This window comes from Micromesistius poutassou (assembly GCF_964030765.1).
Source record: "Micromesistius poutassou genome assembly, chromosome: 21".
Taxonomy (NCBI): Eukaryota; Metazoa; Chordata; class Actinopteri; order Gadiformes; family Gadidae; genus Micromesistius; species Micromesistius poutassou.
Window position 1 is genome coordinate 12,683,575 of NC_140291.1, and position 22,211 is coordinate 12,705,785.

The window sequence follows — 22,211 nt, forward strand, 5'->3', positions numbered from 1 at the left end:
TATCTTATAGTTTGATAGGCTACAAAAAGTCATATACTATATGTTTCTACTTAGCAACTTAAATTCTATAAATTTGTACATTGCTGGAATGCTCCGTTAGGTGCATGTACTTTGTGCAATGACAATAAAGGATTTAAATTATTTTATTTTAAAACATCCTCACAACTAGACTACCCTGCCCCCCTACTGGGTCCAGCATTGTGACTACAGAAATACCTTCATGGGTACACATCCCGACAAACAGGTACTACAACTCAAAAACACACACTTTCCCATGAGGTAAGGAACATTTTCTTGTTGTGTTCAATCTTTAAAGAACAATACCCCAAAAAAATCTCTATTTTATCGAGCTCGACTGCCATCTCCATTCAAATCAAACCAACAGGAGCTTTCCATGAAACGCTCTTTGTTGAATAGATCGTGTTGTGGGCTCCAACTGCCATTTTTTCTCTAAGAAAAAGGAAACTTTTCCCCATGAACAGAAAACATAATAACACGGTTCTCAAAAGGTTTTCAAGGGAAAGAAATGTTCCTGGGGATGACTTTCATATAAACTGCGGTGAAAGAGAGAAACATGTGAGGGGAGCGTTTGAATCTCATCCACTTCAAAGGGAAACAGGATGTGTCAAATCTTAGCTTTGCCCCGCTTTGAATTTGAAAATGTTGCTCCCTAAAGAGTGAAACAAGAGAGGCCTGTCAGTCATTCTTGTACATTTTACTGCATATTTTTTCAAAAGTGTTGATGTGGTTCTGACCAAGGTGTTCTGCTTCATGAATCTCGATGAAATTGTACCATTAGATTAAAGCGGTTAAATCCCAACCGACAAAATCCCTCTTTTTAGAGTTTTTCTTCAACATATTTGTAAAAGGGGTTGTAGTGTTGTTTCCCTTTGTGTCACGAACCACCCACAAGTTGCCACTCATCAAGAAAATGTAATATTACTTGCTTCTTCAAAGAACTACGCCCTTGTTTTTTCAAACGATGCATGCAGAATCAACAGTGTTTTTATTTGTTTATTTTAAACCTCTTGCCTACTCCAGATATACTGTTGAAATCAATATTGATACAGAGAACTTCACAAACATTGTTTACTTTCATCTTTTGCAGACTGTCGCTTTGTAAGCGACAGTCTATTCTGCTCAAAACACACATCAAAGTCTTACGGGGCTTGAGGGGGCTTCATTTAGATCTGTGCTCTACTCTGAGGGGTAGTCAGGTAGCACTGCTTTTGACTTAAGTCAGGTTTATTGTATAGTCCTTCGACACAGTGACAGTCTGATCCTAACCCTCACAACTCGACAACCCTTAACCCGAAGCCCTCTAAAGACCAGAGGGGAGAAACCTTGAGGAGGCACTCAGAATATGGTTCTGCCATCCAGGGACAGGTTGGCAGAAGTTAAAATATCAACATTTACTAATTAAAGTCTTAGACAAAATTTTATTTATAAAAATATGCATATGTTTAACTTAAAAGAGCTAGTTGGACATAATGTTTGCTGATGGACATGTATTGAGTTTAAATTAAAATCATGACTGGCTGTAGGCTGTGTGTGTGAAAACAGGATGAAAAAAGGAATCAAATCTTTCCATTGGTCATCAAGCCATCCACCCAAACGATTTAGAAAATTGAACTGTGTACGCAGCGCTGCTCAGAGAGAAAGAATTGGAGGTTAGGGTCTGAGAATAAAGCCAACAAATAGTGTACAAATATAGGAACAGCATTGCTAGCATTTAAAGACATGGTTTGGAGAGAGAGCGAGCGAGAGAGAGTTAAGTAGATGAGCAGATTTAAAGGGATGGTTTGGAGAGAGAGAATTAGGTAGATGAGCCGAGTTAAAGGGATGGTTTTGAGAGAGAGAGAGCTAGCTAGATGGGGCGATAGACAGATGGATCCAGGAAGAGAGAGCCAGAGCAAAGAAAAACTGAGGAGATAATCAGATAGGGGGGCAGAAATATTGAGATGGAAAATAATAATGAATAATAGTATGATGAACCAATAAGGAGAAGCGGGAAAGATAGTCTGTGTACAAAAACAACAACTGAAAACGTAGCCGATTGAGTTGACAGTAGGGTCACATTCCTCCAGAATATGTGGTCCCACATCCTCTGGAAATTGAACGCTTGTCACCCGCTGGTCAGAATGAAGGAAGTGGCGAAGCACTGAACCATGGGCCGGTCATCTTCTCAATGACAAATATGACCGTCCTTTGGATTCCACTTCTTCTCTGTCTTACTTAAGGGCAGAGCTGTCATAGGTTCGCATTATTCCCTGTGGCAGAAGGGGCGGGGGGGTGGGGGGGGAGAGAGAGAGAGAGAGAGACTCAATATAATTTTCGATGTCCGCGCAAAAAGCCCCAATCCTTCGTGTCCTGTATCTGAATTGATTTTTAAAGTATAAAAAGCCAAAAGGGTCACAACCAGCCTCATTGCAGATGTGTACTGAATTCAATTGACATCAATTTTGTCGTTCAAGCTATCATAACATAGATTTTTACGCTGTCTATAGTTGTTTAAAATGTTGCCTTTTATGCCAACTGTTAAACTTTTGGTGGTAACAACGCGTTAAATTATGTGTTAAATATAATACAGTTTATCCGTTTTTTTTGCTGCCAGTAATGATGCTGCCGTCTTCTTCAATCAATCAACGATAACCAAAGTCACAATGGTGTGACTTTGGTTATTATGGACTATGGTAATTGTACGTTGAATTAAGTCAATACACTTCTACAATGAGGCATAGTTGTGACCCTTTTATCCTTCCATCCTTCCATCATAAGTGGCTTTGGATAATGGCAGTTATATAAAAAGAGCAAAAACAAGAGATAAAAAAGGAAACTAAACTTAAAGAAAGAAAACAGAGGTTTTTGTTCATGCCTGACTCTTCCCTCTCCATCTTCGGTTCTTTCAAGACAGTGATGAAGTGGCAAGTGAAATGTTTAAAAGAAACTTAAATAATGTTTCACGGGTGACTAAATATCATCTCAACGTAAAACATTAATCTTAAATAATTGAGGCAAGATGAAGCCATAATTTTTCTTATTAATATCTGGTCAGCTAATTGTGAATGGACAGTATCACTTAACCACTTAATTATAATATTGGCCAGTTCTTCAGGAGAACCCAGTGTGAATATCAATTTGAGGATTCGCTGAGATGGCCAAGTTCATCTCACCATGGTGACATCTTAGATTAGCCTGGCTAATGGGCGATTTCAGTGGACGTTCCGTTCTAATGAATTAAACAAAAAAGAAGATAAACAAAAGAAAGTAGAGTGATATTTACTTAAGGATCAAGAACCCCTACAGAGAGGTATTCCACAAAGCCTAACCCTAACCCAAAGCCGGTTTTATCACTTACCCAGGTAAGTTAACCCAGGGTTAGCGGCAACCCTAGGTTTTCCGTTCCAAAATGAACACGGTATGTAAGTCGCTATAGAAACATATGCTCTCAATCAAACCTGGTCGGAGCAGGTTTTGCGCAGGTTAAGTTTGGAAGATACCCCGGTTTTGCTCAGGGTATTTAAACCCACGTTCACCGCAGCTTTTGCGTGTTCACAATGGCATGCCCTTTTGACGAGAGGCCTGTTGATATCGGAGCGCAAATAATTTGTGCAATTCACAGAGAGAGATTAATTAGACCACGGCTTGACATATTGTCCTTTCCGGATTACTTTTTGCTGGAAAGATAGTTTTTCACGTGATTCTTTGATATATTTAAATATATATTATTCTCCACATTGCAACATTGCAAATGTTACCAATTGTGGATCTGCCCTCAGTTCACTACAAACAATTTGCATAGCTCTCGGGTAGCAACGGGTAGCTTTACGAGACACATTAAAATGGAGTTTCACCAACTTGCAGGTCAGCATTATCTACTTTAAGTGTTCCCAAATGGCACATAAATTATCCTTGTTGTTGACTTTTCATCTGGGTGTTATATAAGTGCCCATAACTGCCCCATCTATAAATGAGGCTGATTATGTGAACAGGAAAGGCTATCACAGTATAAATGTTCAGGTAGGTATACGCAGCCTATATTGGATATTTCCAATATCTCCATGATGGTTTGTTAATCGCTGTTGATCTTGATTTTTTTTTAATTTTTATCATTACTGTTTGATATGTGATGCTTCCCACATGATCATGAATGTAGAGGCAAAATGGCCTGGTTTGGTCCACAATGCCAGGATATATCGTGAATCCAATTTGAGCAATAAATTTCAACAGGGTGCATTGCATTATGAACATATCATAGACCTCATATAATTGTTGTGCTTGTGCAAGATGGCTCAAAGTTTGTATTTGATCACAGGGCAATTTGATGGGTATCTCCTAGGAGATCGAGGGTATCCATGCCTCCCGACGCTCATCACCCACAGACCCACGAACCACAGACAACATTTAACCTGGCACACAGCAGAACCCGCGTTAAGATTGAAAAAACATTTGGGATATTGAAGTCCAGATTCCAATGCCAGATTCCAATGGACTAAGAGTTTGTCCAGAACGGGCATGCAATGTAATTGCTCCGTCCTCCACAATATAGCCACTCTGCGCAAAGAGATGCCTCACCCCTTTTGACCCGTTCCTCGAGGAGGAACACATTCCGCAAATGGATGTAAGGGCTGGATAAAGGATGCGAGACCACATTTGCAGAAATCATTTCAATTAAAAAAAAAAAAAAACACACCAAACACTGTTTTCATACATCATTTTTATTCTTTAGTTGCTGAGGGAGGAAAACTAATATAATTAGTACCTTGAATAGCAATATCATGTCCACTTTGAATTTCTGCCCAACCTCCTGTTTTACCTCTATCAGCAGCTTCATTTACTCAGCCTTAGCAATTTCCCGCTGAAGATGGACACAGTATAATTCTTTAATTGTCATCTGAAATAGAGGAAAATATTGTTTTAACATTCAAGCAACATACTTGGCCAATAAAGTAAGTGAGTAGCCTAGGGATATGTCTTACGTGCTCATATTGCGAGCTTGATGTAGCCGGACCCGCCACTTCCTCGACCACAGTCTGTTAAGAGACAAGTGAGTTTGAGAACACTGTTAGTTTAGTTTAATCATCATCAATAATGACTTGGAACTGGCAAGAAAAAGCTAGGCCTACCTCAGTTCTTTCAGGTGACCCATCCACGGTAATATTTTCATCGTCGTCCTGTCATACAAAGAGCAATTATAGGCCTATTGGCTGAGTAGTTTGAGATGTGCTTACAACAGAAATGATAAAAATAGGCCTACCGGACTTACAGAAACTGGAGGATGTTCAGTCGTAGCCGGCTCCATTAAAATCAATACTCCATCTTGATCTGTGAAGTTGATTAATTAGTCACTTTTTGGAATAGAGCCACATATACAGGCATACAACAAACATGGGGTTTTCTACCCAGCTAGAAAATAACATTTGGAACATTTGCGCTGTGACACACACACACGGTTTGCATGTGTTCAAAGACATACAAAAATTAAAATACAAAAAACCTACATTCAACCAGTGGGTTGACGGTGGATGGAGATGGCCCCGGACTCTCTGAGGAGGTACCTCCAGGTACCCCCGCCATGCCAGGGCGCCCTGTATTAATGCTCATAGCCAGCTCCTCAACCGGGGTGAAGGTAATTGGAGGGCCAGATCCAGTCTGCCGACTGTCAGCCCTCTTACAATTGGCTTTAAAAAAATGTGGCTATTTAAATGCAGGAGGAGTGACAAATAGGCCTATGATATGACAATTTAAATGCCGGACTGACAAATATGTAGGACAATACGATGGTGGGAAAAGCTTACCAGTTTGTACAACGTTTTTGTATTTCATTTTTACTTGATCCAATGATCGTTTGGGGGCCATCGAATTACATCTTTGTAGATAACAGATTATGTGGTAGGAATGTTAAGAAAGCTTAACTGAGATAGACAATGAATAGATTCATAGTTCAAATATTTAGGATAGTGCTTTTGCCATGACACTTACGAATTCACGCGGTCAGCTATCCTCTGCCAGGCTTTATTTCTCTGAATGGCACATGCTTTAATGTTACCTTTCCTCATTATCACTACCATTTCCATTGTAACTCTCCAGGTAAACCTGGAGCTTGAGATCGGTAAAATATGCGGCCCGTTTCGCATTTTCATCAAGATTTGGTGACATATTTCAGCGGGAACGTGACAGCCGAGGTCATGGGTAAGGGATGGGAGGTGTGCGTCAATGTGTGTGGGGGGGGTGATACAGATAGAGGGAGCTGTCTCACCCTCAGTGCATCACATTCCCATATCTTAAAAGTGGCTGTGTTAATGCAATGTTCTCTCCCTCTGCTCCCGACCACACCTTTCATTCATTCATGGATTCAGTTTCCTAAGCTGAAATCCCCCCCCCAAAAAGTGTCCGAAATGATCGAAAATGTCCCCAAAACGTATTATATGAGGGAAAATACGGTTCATTTTCTACCCTGGTGTTCAGGTTGTGGGCTGAGAACCAATACGACCGACTGCATACGATGGGGTTTAAGCTACGATCGCTGGTCTCTCATGTCCCGTTTGACCCAGAAAATCCCAAAAGTCTTACGTTTTTTAACAATAGTTTGTAATGAGAGCTTGAGTAATTAAATTAATTTGGGAAAGGGGGGGGGGGGGGGCGCTGGTAGGTCCTGAAACTCTGGTTCTGTGGTGCTTTTTAAAAAGGCATTTCAGTCATTACAATTCTAAAGGACCTTCATAACGAGTTCTCTGAGTCAGATTTTGAAGACCACAAATCTCTCTCTCTCTCTCTTCTTCCTGTGTTCTTATTTACCATTTAGTTATGTGTTAGTCAGTCATTGGGGGGATTCTTTAATCCAAAGTGACCTACTGTGAGGTTCAGATGCATGCCATTAAGGAGCATGTAGGCTCCAGCCTGTTCTCAACCTAAACGACAGAATAGGTTGTTTGCATAGGTCATCCAGAACGACCGATATGAACATTGATTTTGTCTTGCTGAAACAAGATGGATTAAATTAGTTTGATTCTCAGTGGAAAATGCACATTTTAAGTTTCAGCAATAACATGCGTTTTTATAACATTTCTAGCGATAAATGTTAATTTTAATTTGTAATCTTCAGTGAATGTGTAAGATGTTTAGTATTTAAGTTAATGCAACATTTTCTATCATTGCCATGGTGATTCATATGGACGCTGCTAACCCTGAAACCACTTAGCTTGCATGTTGTTTGAATCAATGTCCTTCTGTTATGTATTCATCTGAGTTGTTAAGTGCTATTTTGTGAGGCCAAGGATGAGGTTATTCTTCTTTAGGATGATTAGGACAAAGTGTATTTGTGGGGCACCCCAGAAGTTTATTTTCCCCTTGCTTCTGCCCGAAACTACATTCCAAAGCTCAATTTTATGCATAGATATTGTTTGGGAAGATAATCATGACAAATGAATGCCACCTTAAATGTTTTTGAACAGTGAATGCATTCATAAAGTAAAAGGCAGACGAAAAAAACATTCTAAAAAGCTACACAATTTATCGACAAGGGGGTCATAGACATACATTGACGCAAACTTATTGTATGTGGGCACAAAATGACGTGGGGGTGAGATAATCCAATCCATGTGTAAAATGTTGGGAAAAACAGTCTAGTTACTTGACCAGAGAAAATGAGACAGAGAGGTAATAAAGTCTGTCAGCACGAGGGCCTCGGATTTATTAAGTAAAGTGGCAAAAGTGATACAGGTTCATAAAGCGTGAGAGATCGAATATTTCTAAGTCCCTAACAGCGCTGAGGTCGTCTGGAGCTTCGCCTCCGTGGAAGTTCTGCTTCAGAAGAGCGTGAGGTGATCTGTGTGGTACAGTCTTATGCTGTCTTTTCCCTCCTAACGAGGTGTGTGCGTTTTGGGCTGGTGTGTGTGTTTTTGGATGTTATCAGTGCTGGCGTGGGGGTTACCTGGATCCAGCTCCCCGTTCAGCTCCCTAACCTTGGGAAAGGCGGGAGGCGCCCTGGGCTGCGGTTAGACTATGTGTTAATGACTGTGGTCCAACGGTGGGATTTCTAACCGTCTTCTGGGTTGACTGGATCTTATGGGTCATGACATAAAAGTTGAAAGGCGTACTACACACCTGTTCTTGCGAATGTGTGGTGCATTGTCTGAGTCTCCAGCATCTCCCCTAATTGGGACATGCGGCCTCCGGCTCAGGCCTTAACCTGAATGAATAGCTGACTATGCCTGTGTTAGTTTAGAACTAGGGTTAACTATATTCATAATGTACATGTTCATGTGGTGTGTTCGTAATGTACATATCATGTGGTGTGCTCATTAGGTTGTTTTGCCCAAACTGTGTGTAACATCAATGTTTTGGGGACGTTCTTTTTTTAGGTGTTTTTCCTGTTCGATAACTAAAAGCAGGCTATCAGTCTTTCGGAGGAAGTTAGTATCTATAACAAATCTGTTACCTTACAACTGGATACAGTCATGTTGTTAAAAGCACTATATTCACAGACTGCAGTGCAAGTAAACATTGGCTTGTAGAGCCGACTGTTTCGTAAAGTAAACACTTTTCTTGGAGGATGTGCATGCGACTAACTTTTAATTTAATTTTAATTTTAATTTTTAATTTTTTTGGACAGCTAAGAAGGAATCAGAATTGGCTGAAGGAATCTTTTAGCTCCTTGATAAGCAGTTCCTGGGAATGAAAAGTTCCTGATACTTTGGTTGGTAATGCGGCTAGTATATTTCTGTTGCAGGCTCTCTTGGTCTCTCTCCCGCTCAGTGTACTTCTTCCATCTCTCTCTCCCGATCACTCTCTCCCCAACCCCAACAGAGCGTAGGGAACTCTAAATGAATCTCATCACTGCTCATTGACTCTTTAAAGTAACCATCCCTGACATATTAACAGGAACTAAACCTAAGATCCAACATATCCTATCTCACGTTTCGTGTGATTAAGGAAGATAAAAGGAAATAAGTTTAAAATTTAAAATGCCTAGGGCTTTTTGACTGACAGCCTGCGTGTGTGACAAGTTGCAGATGCTAACTCATTCCAAAGTTCTTGACCAATCGCTGAACCCCGATGATTGTTGCAATGCAAATTGAAAAAGTCAGTGGGGTTCAGTGATTGGTCAATTAGTCTGTTGTGTTGCATAACAAGAGGAGGGTTTCGTAATGCTCTTGAGAACTACAGATCATCACGTGCAAAGAGTGATGTGGATCGACACCTGCCAGCGGATTTGTACGACGGGAGGATAGCCAAACCATTTTAAGATGCTGGGAACCGTGTGAGATGGAGTTTTTCTGGGAAACAGAGGTGTGACGTGCTGGTGCGGGTTAGAAAATACACAGAGGAGAGAATGAAACATTTGACTAGAAACTGAAAGTGAAAGTAAGATGTGTGATGCAATAGAGCTTATTACGCAACCCTGATGTGAACATCCCACAAGGGCCGATGTAATCTAAAACTCAATTATCTACATCAGACAACTTCATTATCTGGGTCCCGGATAATTAAGTAATGGATCTGTATTAACGCCACCATTATCGGGGGCTTCACAACAAGGGAATTGGTGTACGTTGTCATCACCATCATCATCAAAGCCATTGCTAAAAACTGCATTAACACTGTTAACGCTCAACATGGTGTGATCTTACAATCTACTTTTATTAGGTCTTCCCCAAAGAATGACGCCTCCGACCATGGAGGCCTTCGTTAAAATTCACCTTGTCGCTCTCTTCCCTGACCGAGTCTTGTTACCGTGCTCCACACAGAGGCAGCTGAGTGGTTTCACACAGCAGGTATCCAGGCTACAAAAAAACGAAAAAAAAGGCCTTTCACCTTTTCACTTTTGGTGTTGGTATTTCAACAACATTTGCTCTGTATGCTCTCTTTTGAGATCTGCAACCCTTATTAACAGTGGTTTGTTGGTGGTTATCCAGTGGACGGGGGAGTAAAGCTGTTGGAAGTAAACAATGAAGATTTGGTAATTTTGTGCTGGATGCTTCTGTCGACAGTCAGATGGGTGGTTTAAATAACCTAAAAGACTAAAATGCTATGTATCAGCATCACGGCCTGTACTGCAGGTACTGCATCGCATTTCACGTGCAGACCACGTGAAATGTGGTCTGTCTTTTACACCAGGCTGTGAGGCGGATAGAACTGCTAGCTAGTCTGGCAGACACTAGTCGGACTGTACTGCTGCATTCAAATGGGATCGGGTAGACAGCAGACGGACAACCCCTACTGGACGGCCCGGGAAAAGGGACTGATGTAAGAAAGTCTGATGGGATGGCAGGCGGAAAAACTGAACACTCTAACACACATGTTGCTGTGGTGATGTATAATAAATTATAGTTATTTCTTATCCATTATTTTATGTTATTATTCTAGTAATGCATGTAGCTATGTAAAATACTTCAATCTGGGGCTATTCTCCACTAAAATGATATCTGGTTTTCTGTCTATAGACTCCATGTGAACGCAGTTAGTCAAACTACAGAGGCTAGTTAATCAAATAACAGTACCCCAGTTACTCAAACGTGTTTGACTAATAACGCTGTAATTAGTCAAACACAATAGATACAAATTGTAAACATATAGCATAACACATGAGGCATATTCATGCTTCATATTCAGTCCAGCTGCAGGGATTGAAGAGGTGTTTCATTGGTTGATGGTTGATGATAATGGTGAGGACCAACGAGTGTTTGACACCGATACACAATCCTCAAGCTAGTTATTAAATATCCATCAAGTAAATCAACCGGACACAATTTGATTCTTCATTGAGCCAGAACAGCGAAGGCCGTGTTCTGGTATCAAACCAACATCCAAAAGCTTCATATCCAGTGTGTTCCATGCGTGAATTTTACAATTGTGTTATTATTTTCTGCATGTGGGATGTGGATTTTGTCTTGTGACTCAATGCTTGTCCAGAGTCCACCAGTGCTCATATTAATAACATTAATCTAGCCCTGGTGGTAGTGGATTTTATGTTGTGTTAAGTGAGATGGACCGGCTCCCCTATTTCGCGGCAAGGTCACCGCGCATCCATTTACCATCACACCGCTGGTGACCAGGGCCCGTGAAGCACTGGTGATGATGAACAGACAATCAAGCGCAGTGAGAGCGAGAGGGAGGAATGGTGGGGGAGGCTGGGAAACAACCATTGTGGATTCAAAGGTAAGGAGGAAAGGAAAACAATCGATAAACCCATTTACTATTGGATGAGCCAAAGGATATATTTTGTCAATTGAACATTTGTTAATATTGTACAAAAGAGAATTTCCTATATTATTAATGTCTATCCTAATGTGCACCCATGTACGTCAAGACTGCAGAACTGTGTATTGAGTGGCCCAATGCACAAATATAAAGGCTGTTGAAAGAGAAGAATGGTGAGAAGAATTTGGCTTTAGTAATCTCATACATAGGCTAGGTTAGGATAACTTGGTTTAAACGGCTTGTTCATTTGAGGACCATTTAGTCATAAGGGTCTGATTAACAAGGCCTGTGTCAACAAGTAGCTCCACACAGGTGCCCTATGATATTTGTCTTGAACTGATAAACTAACAAACACACACACACACACACACACAGATGTTCTATTTTTTAACTACTCAATATTCCTGCTTGCCTAATGAATTTAGTAACTTCTGAGTGCTTAATTAATTGAAACACATTAAAGATAGGTTAGGCAATTTATTTTAGAAGTATTTTTTGTCATTTGTTAAAATTCTCTACATCCAGCCAGCAATCAACAAATAAAGTCATTATCTCAACTTCATTATCTCAACTTCTGTAATAAGTTGTCCTGAATAAATGATTAAATGGTCTTCTAAAGTGCTGACCTATGCTAAAGCTAGTGAGCTAGGCTCACAAGTCACCAGCTTCTCCACAGACCCTCCCCTCAGCAGTAGTCTGGCAGGGCCCAGTCATGTGTATTGGGGTCGTGGCTTTGGCTGAAGGCCCGCAGGGAGGGGTGTTTATATTTTGGGGTTTGATCATTTGCAAAGTTTGTTGAAATGAAAGAACGTTGCGGCGCTTTTGTTGTGAAATGTGTGATACATCTGCAGATGCTTTGTTTTTTCTCTCAGCTCACGTTCACATTTGATTAGTGCTAACCAATAAAACAACAAAACTCTCAAAATGTTATTATAATAATCTGCAATCAGCACTTACTGACACGCAAACATTTTATTATTCGCTGGTGACAAAGACCCAGGCAGTGCCTGACAGATATGACGGGAAGAACGGCATGTGTGTTGCCAACAACATCAATAGGAGCTATGTATTTATTGACGGACGTCATTTCCATCCCTGGCCAGGTTTACTCACACAAACACTGTGACTGAAAACAAATTAATTGATAGAAGAAAATAATATTATAATAAATATCTCTACTCTCTGTGAATGTTCTCCGGGTTTTTTTCTTTCGCCAATCAGCGCTGAATGTTTTTCAATTAGAACCTTCATTAACAAACTCTCCTTCATTAATGAGCTTGTTAAGTTTAGTCATCGCCTAATCAGTGTGAATATTCTGTGACAGACGGTGCATATCAACAAGGACGTATTGTACAAACAAATGAGTGGTTAAGGTCACGGCAAGGGATAGTTGCGAGGCGCGGGCTGTATAGGAGGGAGTTTGTTTGTTGGTTTATAATTGGTTGTGTCTCTGGTATATCGGGGGGGGGGGGTCGCGACTGTCTGGACTGTTGTTTAAGAACTTTGTTTTTACTTTGATTATTTAAAAGGATGATTAGGATGAACCATTTGACCTTAGCAGGGCTCAACAACTCAGATACTACAAATGGGGAAACTTAGTCATAGGAGGTTAGGGGGCATCTTGCTCAAAGGTGTCTTTGTTGTTTTGGAGACAGGGAGAGATAACATGAGAGAGAGAGAGAGAGAGAGAGACAGACAGACAGACAGACAGACAGAGGCCTAGGGTTAGATAACATTGGGTTCCCTCAAAATAAGGTGCAGCTAGCTTTGAACATGTTGAAAAAGGATGAGCCAAATCAAACAAAAATAAGAAAGAAGGGGTATAAACGAGGGTCCTTGCAAGAGATGAATACAGCAGGTCTTTGACGTCCTCCTTGCCACCAGGATTCACCAATGAGTTGATGCTGTGCTGTTCAGGCACATGTTCAGATAGATCAAAATGCGAGGCTTCACCGAGTTCAATTAATAACCAATGATTTCTCTTGGTTCAGTAAGACTACAATTTCATCATTTATTTTAAGTGACTTGCACTGAATTGTATTATTTTTAAAGGTAATTAAGGAGCGGTTAGAGGATTAGGCAACTGGACAGGGGCTACACAAAGACTGGGGAAGATGAGGTTTGAAAGCAGAACCTCAGGGCTGTGAATGAGTGAGTTTGTGTGTGCGCTCGTGATTAGAAGTGTGTGTATTTTCTGAAGGGTTTGTTTGTGTTAGTTTGCGTGGCAATGCGTGTGTTTTGAAGTATGTGTTTAGCCGTTTGTTTTGCAGTGTGTGTTTTGCAGGTTTTGTGTTGTGTGTGTGTGTCTAAGGGTGATTCTGTGCGTGTTTCACGTGTGTTAGTGTAGCTGCATGTGTGTGTAGTTGTGTGTCTGTTCAGTGGGGTCCTCTCTCTCTCACTCTCATAGGTAAGTCAGTGAACCCCAATTAGCGGCCCGTGGGCCAGATCCGGCCCGCAGGAGCCAAATGTCCGGCCCGCGCTGACCCAGTGGCATTCACATGTAAAAAAAATTATTATTATTTTTTTTATTTTTTTTTACAGACTGATGTTATTTGCTACACATATTTTAAAAGTTTAAAACTAATGTCACATATTGTGGTATCACATTTTAAAGCTAACTAACTAAAATCTTCCTGTGTCTCTTAGAGAGGGAGGGAGAGACATATAGAGAGGGGAAGAGAGTGGATGTGAACACACACTGATCTGGATGGATGGCACCAGGCCCAATGCCCTGTTGAAGACACACTGTGATGATGCTATTTAAGTTTTTATGTTTGGGGCTGCTGCACTGTGTGCGTGTTTGTTTGCTGGACTTTTCGTTTGCTGATGTTCCAGCGGCATTTTAATAAATTAATGGTAGGTTTTGGACAAATTTTGTTTCAAGAGAGCATTATTGTGTGACTCCTAACACAGGGTATTTTCAACTACTACTAATAATTATAGTAATGATAATTAAAGCAAAATGTGCACATAAAAATGGCGAATTAAATTTTTTTTACGATATATCGGCCCTTGGCGTGGCATGCTTGACCAAATTTGGCCCTCTGGCAAAACTAATTGGGGAACCCTGGTCTAAGTCATAGAGAGAGAGCGCCTCTGTTGATAAAGCCTGCCATGCAGATGGAGGGTTAGACGGCTCGGGTTCAGCGGTCCACCCGGCGCTGAGGCAAACATCCCTTCATCACATGATCAGTCTGAGATAACACACAGGAGACGTGTTACCCTTCATGCTCTCTCGCACACGCCTTCGCTATTACCGTCTCTCTCCCTCCCCCTTCTCTATCTCGCAGACACACACACACACACACACACAAAAAATTACCAAGCAACAAGAATAGGCAGTCAGAGATTAATTTGCGGTCAATGAAATATAACCTCAAAAAAATACAAATCCCATCTCTCTCTGTCCCCTGCCGCCTTGGAAGAAAGCATGACTCTGGCACAAATAAACAAACAAATACTCATAACAATAACTGCAATCTATCTCAGCCATAAATTCCCACAGCCAGCGAGAGAGAGAGAGAGACAGACTCAGAGAGAGAGAGCCTGACTCTGCATTTATTGCCAAATTACCCCAGCAGTAGTGAGGGACAGTGAGTGAATAAATTAAACCGTTTCATATCCAGGGATACCTTTAATTCACAAGTCTGGTGATTATAGCAACTGAGAAGCTGGAGTCGGATGATGGGATGTCGCCATGACTACAGACAACATGGCGGACCCTCTCAGCAATAAAATCGATCAATGGCAAAATGGATTTCCACTGAAGGTGTGAGTCTCATCTAGATGGTTAAAAACTTGCTCAGTGGAGCCGATACAACATTTGCATATGAAAAATGTATATATGCTATATATATATATAAGTATATATATATATACACCTACAGTATATGCTATAGGTGGCAGCAAAAACATAAGCTGTGACTACACTGGAGTTGATCTTAAAGTGGAAAAGCTCATGGAGTTAAAAGTGTTGTTTAACACAACGATTCATCACTTATACTATAAAAATTCAAACTGCAAACAGAAAACGACTAGCTGTAAATTCAGTTGGCATCGAGCTGGCTGCTGGTTGTAACACATATCATAATATATGGTTGCCTTAAATCACATTGTGACAGCTCAAAATGCTGGACTCAAGAGTTTCTGTAAACAAAACTGATATAGCTCTACGGTTAAAGGTTGTTTTAATAATCCATTATGATCTAAACTTTATGATCCAGCCTGGATAAATTGGGTAAAGGAAAAATATATATATATTCTGACGCAACATTTCAATCTTGGAGAATGCTATCCATGGTAAACCATGGTCAATTGAAGAGGGTAGTTTTAACATTACTAATAAAAAACAACAACTGACTGTCTTATGTACACTAGACAGACGCTTGCTCCATACAAACACGGGCCTAAATGTCGGAAACCAATCCGCAAAGATGCACACAGATTTCAAGCCACTTGTTCCACCTAAGATTTGGCCTCTTCGAAACCAAAGAAACAACTTTTATCATAATTCAGAATACTGAAGGGATAAAACTAGTATGAGAGTAAACCCTAATGAACAGAAAGACGGAGACATCTCTCCCCCAACTCAGTGTCACACTGTGGCACGGTGGCTCTCATCACGGTTCATTGGCTGTGGCATTGCATTTATTATTGACGAAGGCTGGGGATATGATTGTCCCATTCATCACCTTTGGGCCCCGCAATCAAAATGTCAATGGTACGTTGTTTTACCCCGAGTGCAGTTCAAGTGGGCCCCGAGTTGTTGTCGTACTCATCTTCATCTTCATCCCGTATCGGAGGGATTGGCTGACAACAAAACAATAGAGTTTGATTTGCGCTAGTCTAAGGCTCTGAGCTTGATGTTCATTAGCTTAATGCAGTCAAAAGGCCACGAAGAAGCGCTTCATTCATTTATTTGCTCTAAAACATAGGTTTGCTTTATCTTATTAGACATTCCACAGGCCTCATGATCCAATGTTTGGGTAAATGCAATTTCATCAAATGTCAAACAAATCTATATTTATCTGTATGAGGCTTGGTGATGGTTTTCCCTCCATAAATCGTTTTTCAATGATATTGGTTATGACTATGAATCATTTTGTGAGTTTTGAGTTATTCAGATTTTCTTATTGATATGCTGCAAATAAGTTGTTTGCTTCACCCAACTGAGACGACTGTCTCGGTTGGAAATATGTCAAAGTTTATTGACCATAATTAGTAAAGAAATGACTCAAAAGGGAGCTCTCTTTTTTGAAGCTACAGTGGAAGCCAACATGCAGGGGGGAGTGCTGGGTTCGTCCTTGGTTTTTATGGTCTACTGCGGTATGAGAGCAAGTGCTCCCCGCTTGTACAATATACTTCTTTTAAACATCAGAACAGAAACAGAAATCCCCCAGTAGGCCCTTTTCACCAAGTCTTAAATTTCAAATGACAAACAAGATCGCGGATATCAATTTTTTTCTCTGTCATCAAAAAACAAGCCTGTATTTATATTGCATGGTTCTGCCACAGAATTAACTTTAGCAATACGTTTATTATTATTTTTTAGGTCTACAAGATTGTATGAAATCAACTTCCGCTCATTCACCCTTACTGTGCGTTCACACCAAACGCGACGGGGCGACATGACTCCATACAAAGTCAACGTAGAAACACGAATCAGGCGACATTTGTCGCTAAAAATACCTGCGGCAAAATTTGACTTGTGGCGCGGCATGAACGCCCTGTCACAGGCGAGCGCGTTCACGAGGAATGGTAGCGCAACACTTTAGATCGAGTTGAAATATTTGAACTTTGCCACGACATTCTCGTGATGACAGCCAATCAGTGTTCACTCCCTGAGTGACGTAACGTAACAGCCAATGAGCGTTCAACCGGCCGGGCCAACCGTTCCCTGCACTCCGCAGTGAACCGCAGCTTGGAGGAGAAAGTGATTGTTGCCGTTTGCGACTCCCGGAGCTCTATATATAATATTATATGATATTATATAATATATAAATATCTATATAATATAATATATAATATCACGGCCAAAAGCTGTGTGTGCCTCCGAATGATGAACCCATAAACCACGGTCTCTCCCTCTTCCACAACAGGTAAAGGTGGTGCAATGGTGGTTATCTCGGTCATGGTTGAGAATGAATTGGCATGAAGCACCGTTGGCGGGACAAAAGATGTGGCGCGACAAAGTTCGCCTGATAAAACTTGCACAGCGACAGATTATGATTTGTCGTGCTCTTGGGTGACATGCAGTTAGAACAATCTAACTTTGATTGGATTTGTTTGTGTAACTCTTTGTGTAAAATAAAAGCACCCCCCACCCCCCATCATCCTCTCCCTACCGCACTGCTTTTAGAATATTCTGGCATGACTGAGAATAAAGTTGTGTTGTATATTCAGTGAATCTAAAGATTCCAAGTTATCTTTGTCCACAATAGAATAAAATCATGATTTTATTTTGGTGCCCTCTGCTCATCCTCACGTCTAGACCACATGGATCTGATTGCTTCCCAGTACGTATATAAAACTATAAAAGGGAAAGAAGAATTCAATTATTAAAAGTAAATATGGATGGTTAATTCCACTACCAAGTCTATATAGCTAGGGGAAAACCCCTGTTACTAACAGAATGCCGCCACAATTCAAGACACTGGACTTAGTCAGCAAAGCATGCTGGGTATCCACAGGATAACCCCAGAGCACAAGGACAATAACAGGTTTTGTGACCAAATGTATTTAGGGTTCCGAGTGTCCTATGTATGAAGAATAATGCACGGCAGTCAGTTTGTTTAGTTTTTTTAAAGAAGGCGTTTATTGCTTTTTTGCAAATTAACTCCTCATTTGTACCCTGTGTCGTTAGTGCCACCTTGTCCGATTGTTTTGTACCTGTCACTATCTCGGCTAGTCAGTTCGTTCTTCCCTGTTTCTGTCTGTCCGCCTTGTCCGCCTAATTCTGGATTTATCTCTGGTTTCGACTTTCTGCCCCTGGACTACTCTCCTGAACGGTGACCTGGCTCTTCTTTCTTTGTTTGGTTTTTAGCACCCTAGTGCCCTTTTTGTTTTTCCCATTTCCTCCCGAGAAGCAGGAGTCAATTTTTGTTACTGTTTGAGTTGAGGCCGTGCTTCAAATAAATATTTTTGGCCTTTATTCTGCATTTGTGTTCAGTTTTTGCATACACCTGACACTCCCTGTCACAATTGAAATGCTCATAGCGGGACCTTCTCTCTGGCCTATCAAAGCCTGCCTGCCTGCCTTGCGGTGGAGAGCAGAGTGGGGAAGCTTGTGTGTACTTGTTGTGATGGATGGCTTGACCTTTTGACCTAAGTGTCAGGAGCGATGCACTGGGAGGGATAAATAGGCAGGAAACAAAGAACATTGATTTTGTTTCCTGAGCTTTGCGGCCGGTAGGGTGTTCAGCTTCCAGCTAACAGGTCCTGGGTCTATTCCTCTATTTATAGGGAGTACATGTAGGTATATTTCAGCAAGACTCCCTGAACCCTTACTCTACTCCTGAAGTATCGGAATTCACTGTAAATTCACTATGGATAAAAAGTGTTCAACTCTAAATAGTAGATAGTAGGCTAGGTTAATCAATATATTTTTGGGGGAGTTTGCTTTGGCAGGTTTTGGGCTCCTTACTATTAATGGAAGTCTAATTTAACCTACGCCAACTCCTTCCTACACCCCAATGTTGAAGAAAAAGACATGTATTATCCATGTGTAGACATGGTCCATCTTATCATCTTATAGGGCTGAGCTTGATCTCATGATGTTAATTATCGGTACTGATATGCCTACTGACCCATAATCAACCCTAATGAGCCATTCCTGTTTTCAGCTCTACGACATCGCCTCTGTGATTGTCTATTGCATCATTAGACAATGACCAACAGATAATCCATGAATGTTTCAGCTCTGTCGCACCCTGCTATCAACCAGACACATAGATATTATCTAGTGCATTTTTGACAATGACGAAAGATCGTTTTTCCCTATCATCGTCCACAAAAATAAAATCAAAATATTGAGTCATCCGAACCATAGAAAGAATAATTTTGTCCTCCAAACTATTGCATTATTATTGCTGTAGAGGGGGGAAGAACGTTTGTTTTTGGAACATAGAAGTGCCCATGTGGAACCTCTAAATGATGTTTAGAAGACCCTGGCACACGGCATAGTCATAGTATAAGGATTATATTATTATATTTATTAATACTTGAATTTTCTGACATTGATCATTTATACCTATAGCTTTCCACAGCAACCAATTAGGGTTGACTTGGAATGACAGACTTGTTCAGGATTCCCACTCGGACTATTGTTTTTGTCTCCCCCTGCCTGTTGGAGTTTGACAGTTCTGGACTTTGTTTGTTTTAGCCATAGACATAATAAAGAGTAGACACCGCATTGGCTACTTGGACGCAAGAAATGCGGCCACCATCTTGGACCGGTCATACTCCGAGTTGCGTAGCAGCAGAAGACGCAAGATGCCAAGATGCCATCGGCGGACCATCGCAAACAGGGCCTGGGGGATTACTTTTCAGGAGGAGACACAGTTTGGCATCGACAACCATCATTCTGACTCGTTGTCATTGGTTGTGTCTGTGTTTCACAAGTTAAGGCTGCACCACATTGCCAAACTCTCCTCTCTTGAACTGCAGAAAGGGAGCACGAGAAAGAAGCTTTGCAAAACAGTCTTCTTTCAGGGGTTTTAGCTCATACAACCACTTTTATGTGATTTATATATATGTAATGTGGAGTGGGTACAACTGTTTTTATTGGCAGGCTAGCAGTTCCCATTGACTTGCGCTAGCCTACCACCAGCGATCTCTGCAACTAGAAGGACTGAATGAAACATGTTGAAAACGGTCTCCAATGATAAATAACACACTGGCTCAATTTGAAATGAGGTCCGAAGTCCAAAATTCCGAACTACCCCTTTAAGGCACAAAATTACATCTCTATCCGAGAAAAATGGGGAACTCGAAACTGCCCGCTGTGTTATGCCCATTTACTCTTCTGTTCACGCCCCTTTTCCCGCCCTTTAGAGATAGCTAGTGTTACGTCCCCCTGGTAACGCTTACCATGGCGGTCAGGGAAGGTGTCCTTCCCCTGTGTGGTGGGGGAGGCGCTGCTTCACTACTTGGGCCATTTGGCTCTTCCCTTTCTGCAGCAGGTGCAACTGATTGACCTGATTGGCCTGATTGGCCTATAAAAGGAGGAAGACATCCAGCATGTCGGTCTCTCGCTGCCTGGGTGACAGAAGCTGCTGCCGCCAAACCTCATCGTCTTTATTTTGGTTTTGTCGTACATTCTCATTACACCAGTCCATAACACATTACACATAGTTAAGCTGCCATCTACACTGATACTTAATTTCCTTGTTAGGGTCTTTTATTTTTAAATAAATATACCAAAAACTTGTCACTGCGTGTCTCCCAATTTGGTATGCCATGCTTGAGCCATGTGGTCATAACACTAGAGAGGCCAAAATGTATATGCATGATTCCTGGGGTCCCGGGAACAACATTTCTGAGATTTGGAGTTCTAGCGCTTGCAGAAAAAAAGTTTTCCCAAATGGGCTGTCTTTTTGACAAAGCCTCGAGCATCAAAGAGTTATTATACGTAACTCATTGTAATTTTTTTTGTCATTTCACGTAAAAGATTTATTAAGAAATTCTAATACATGAGACTGAGTTTTTCTTCTTGTTAGCACTGCTTCATATAGTAGGTCTGAAAATCACTGACAGGATGTAGCATGAATCATCAGAAGGGGCGTCATTGCTCAGTGCTCATATTTTTTCTTTTCTTGTCACTTTTTTGGGCCATCACAAGTTTGCACCCCGATAATACAAATTTTGTGCAACATTATAATAATTTGGAAATAATTCAGATTCATGATCAGATCATCAGGGGGATCCTCCAATAAAAGTATGATCCTGAATGTGGGGTTCTGCCCAGGGATGACTTAGTAGTCAGTAGTGGAAGTAGTATTAGACTTTGTGTCATTTGTGAGGACTGGGCCTTAGCTGGTGCAAACCAAGGGCTGGAATGCTTCTCCAAACCTCTGGTGGTCTGAGCGTTACGGCACTCAGAAAGAATAATCTGAATTCTGGAATCATCCGAGGGCGTGAAGGTCACCAGTGAAGCGGGTGTATTCAAACAGAAGGAATGACAAGTGAATGGGTTACAGCGAGAGCCTGAGCTGCTTCACTGGGGCTTGTATACACAAACAAAGCAATCAGAACAAAACACACGGCAGGACTTCCGCACTAACTTGTCATAAAGGCAAAGTATTCCTGACTGACGGTTTTAGAGTCAGGGTGGCATTGTGTGTGTGTGTGTGTGTGTGTGTGTGTGTGTGTTTTTGTGTGAGGGCAGAGCACACAAGCAGGAGTCTTTTTACTTTAACCATATCTCAGCTCCTCTGACGGCACACACACATCTGCAATCGTTCCTACAAACCCCCCCACCTCCCTTTTCTCTCTCTCTCTCTCTCTCTCTCTCTTCTCTCTCTCCTCTCTCTCTCTCTCTCTCTCTCACTCTCTCTCTCTCTCTCTCTCTCTCTCTCTCTCTCTCCTCTCTCTCTCTCTCTCTCTTCTCTCACTCTCACTCACTTCACTCACTCATCACGCTCACTCTCACTCACTCACTCACTCACTCACTCAACTCACTCACTCACACACACACACACACACACAACACACACACACACACACACACACACACACACACACACACACACACACACACACACACAACACACACACGGTAGGCGTAGGCCTCTCCCCTATTATGTAACTCAACACCACACAGTACATTTGCCTCCCACACACCGTCAGCGAGACTGGAACACTACGGGGGAAGGCAGCCTACTCTACTCACCACTGCTGAGATTTAAGGTTAGCCACTGCACAAGTTCTGACACTACCTACAAAAGATCTGAAAATAAATCATGCTCCTGTTGACAACAGCAACAACAACATGTTGGACGTTTGGTTCTCTT

General features: G+C 41.4%; 1 pseudogene across 1 annotated transcript in view; it reads left to right on the forward strand.

Moving 5' to 3' along the window:
• Positions 1–22,030: 22,030 nt before the first annotated feature.
• The window catches only part of LOC311366596 (UDP-glucuronosyltransferase 2A3 pseudogene), a 3,947-nt pseudogene continuing 3,766 nt past the window's right edge, over positions 22,031–22,211 (forward strand). The window contains exon 1 of the transcript XR_014684229.1: positions 22,031–22,107. The product of XR_014684229.1 is annotated as a UDP-glucuronosyltransferase 2A3 pseudogene (transcript). The remainder of the gene's footprint in view (positions 22,108–22,211) is intronic.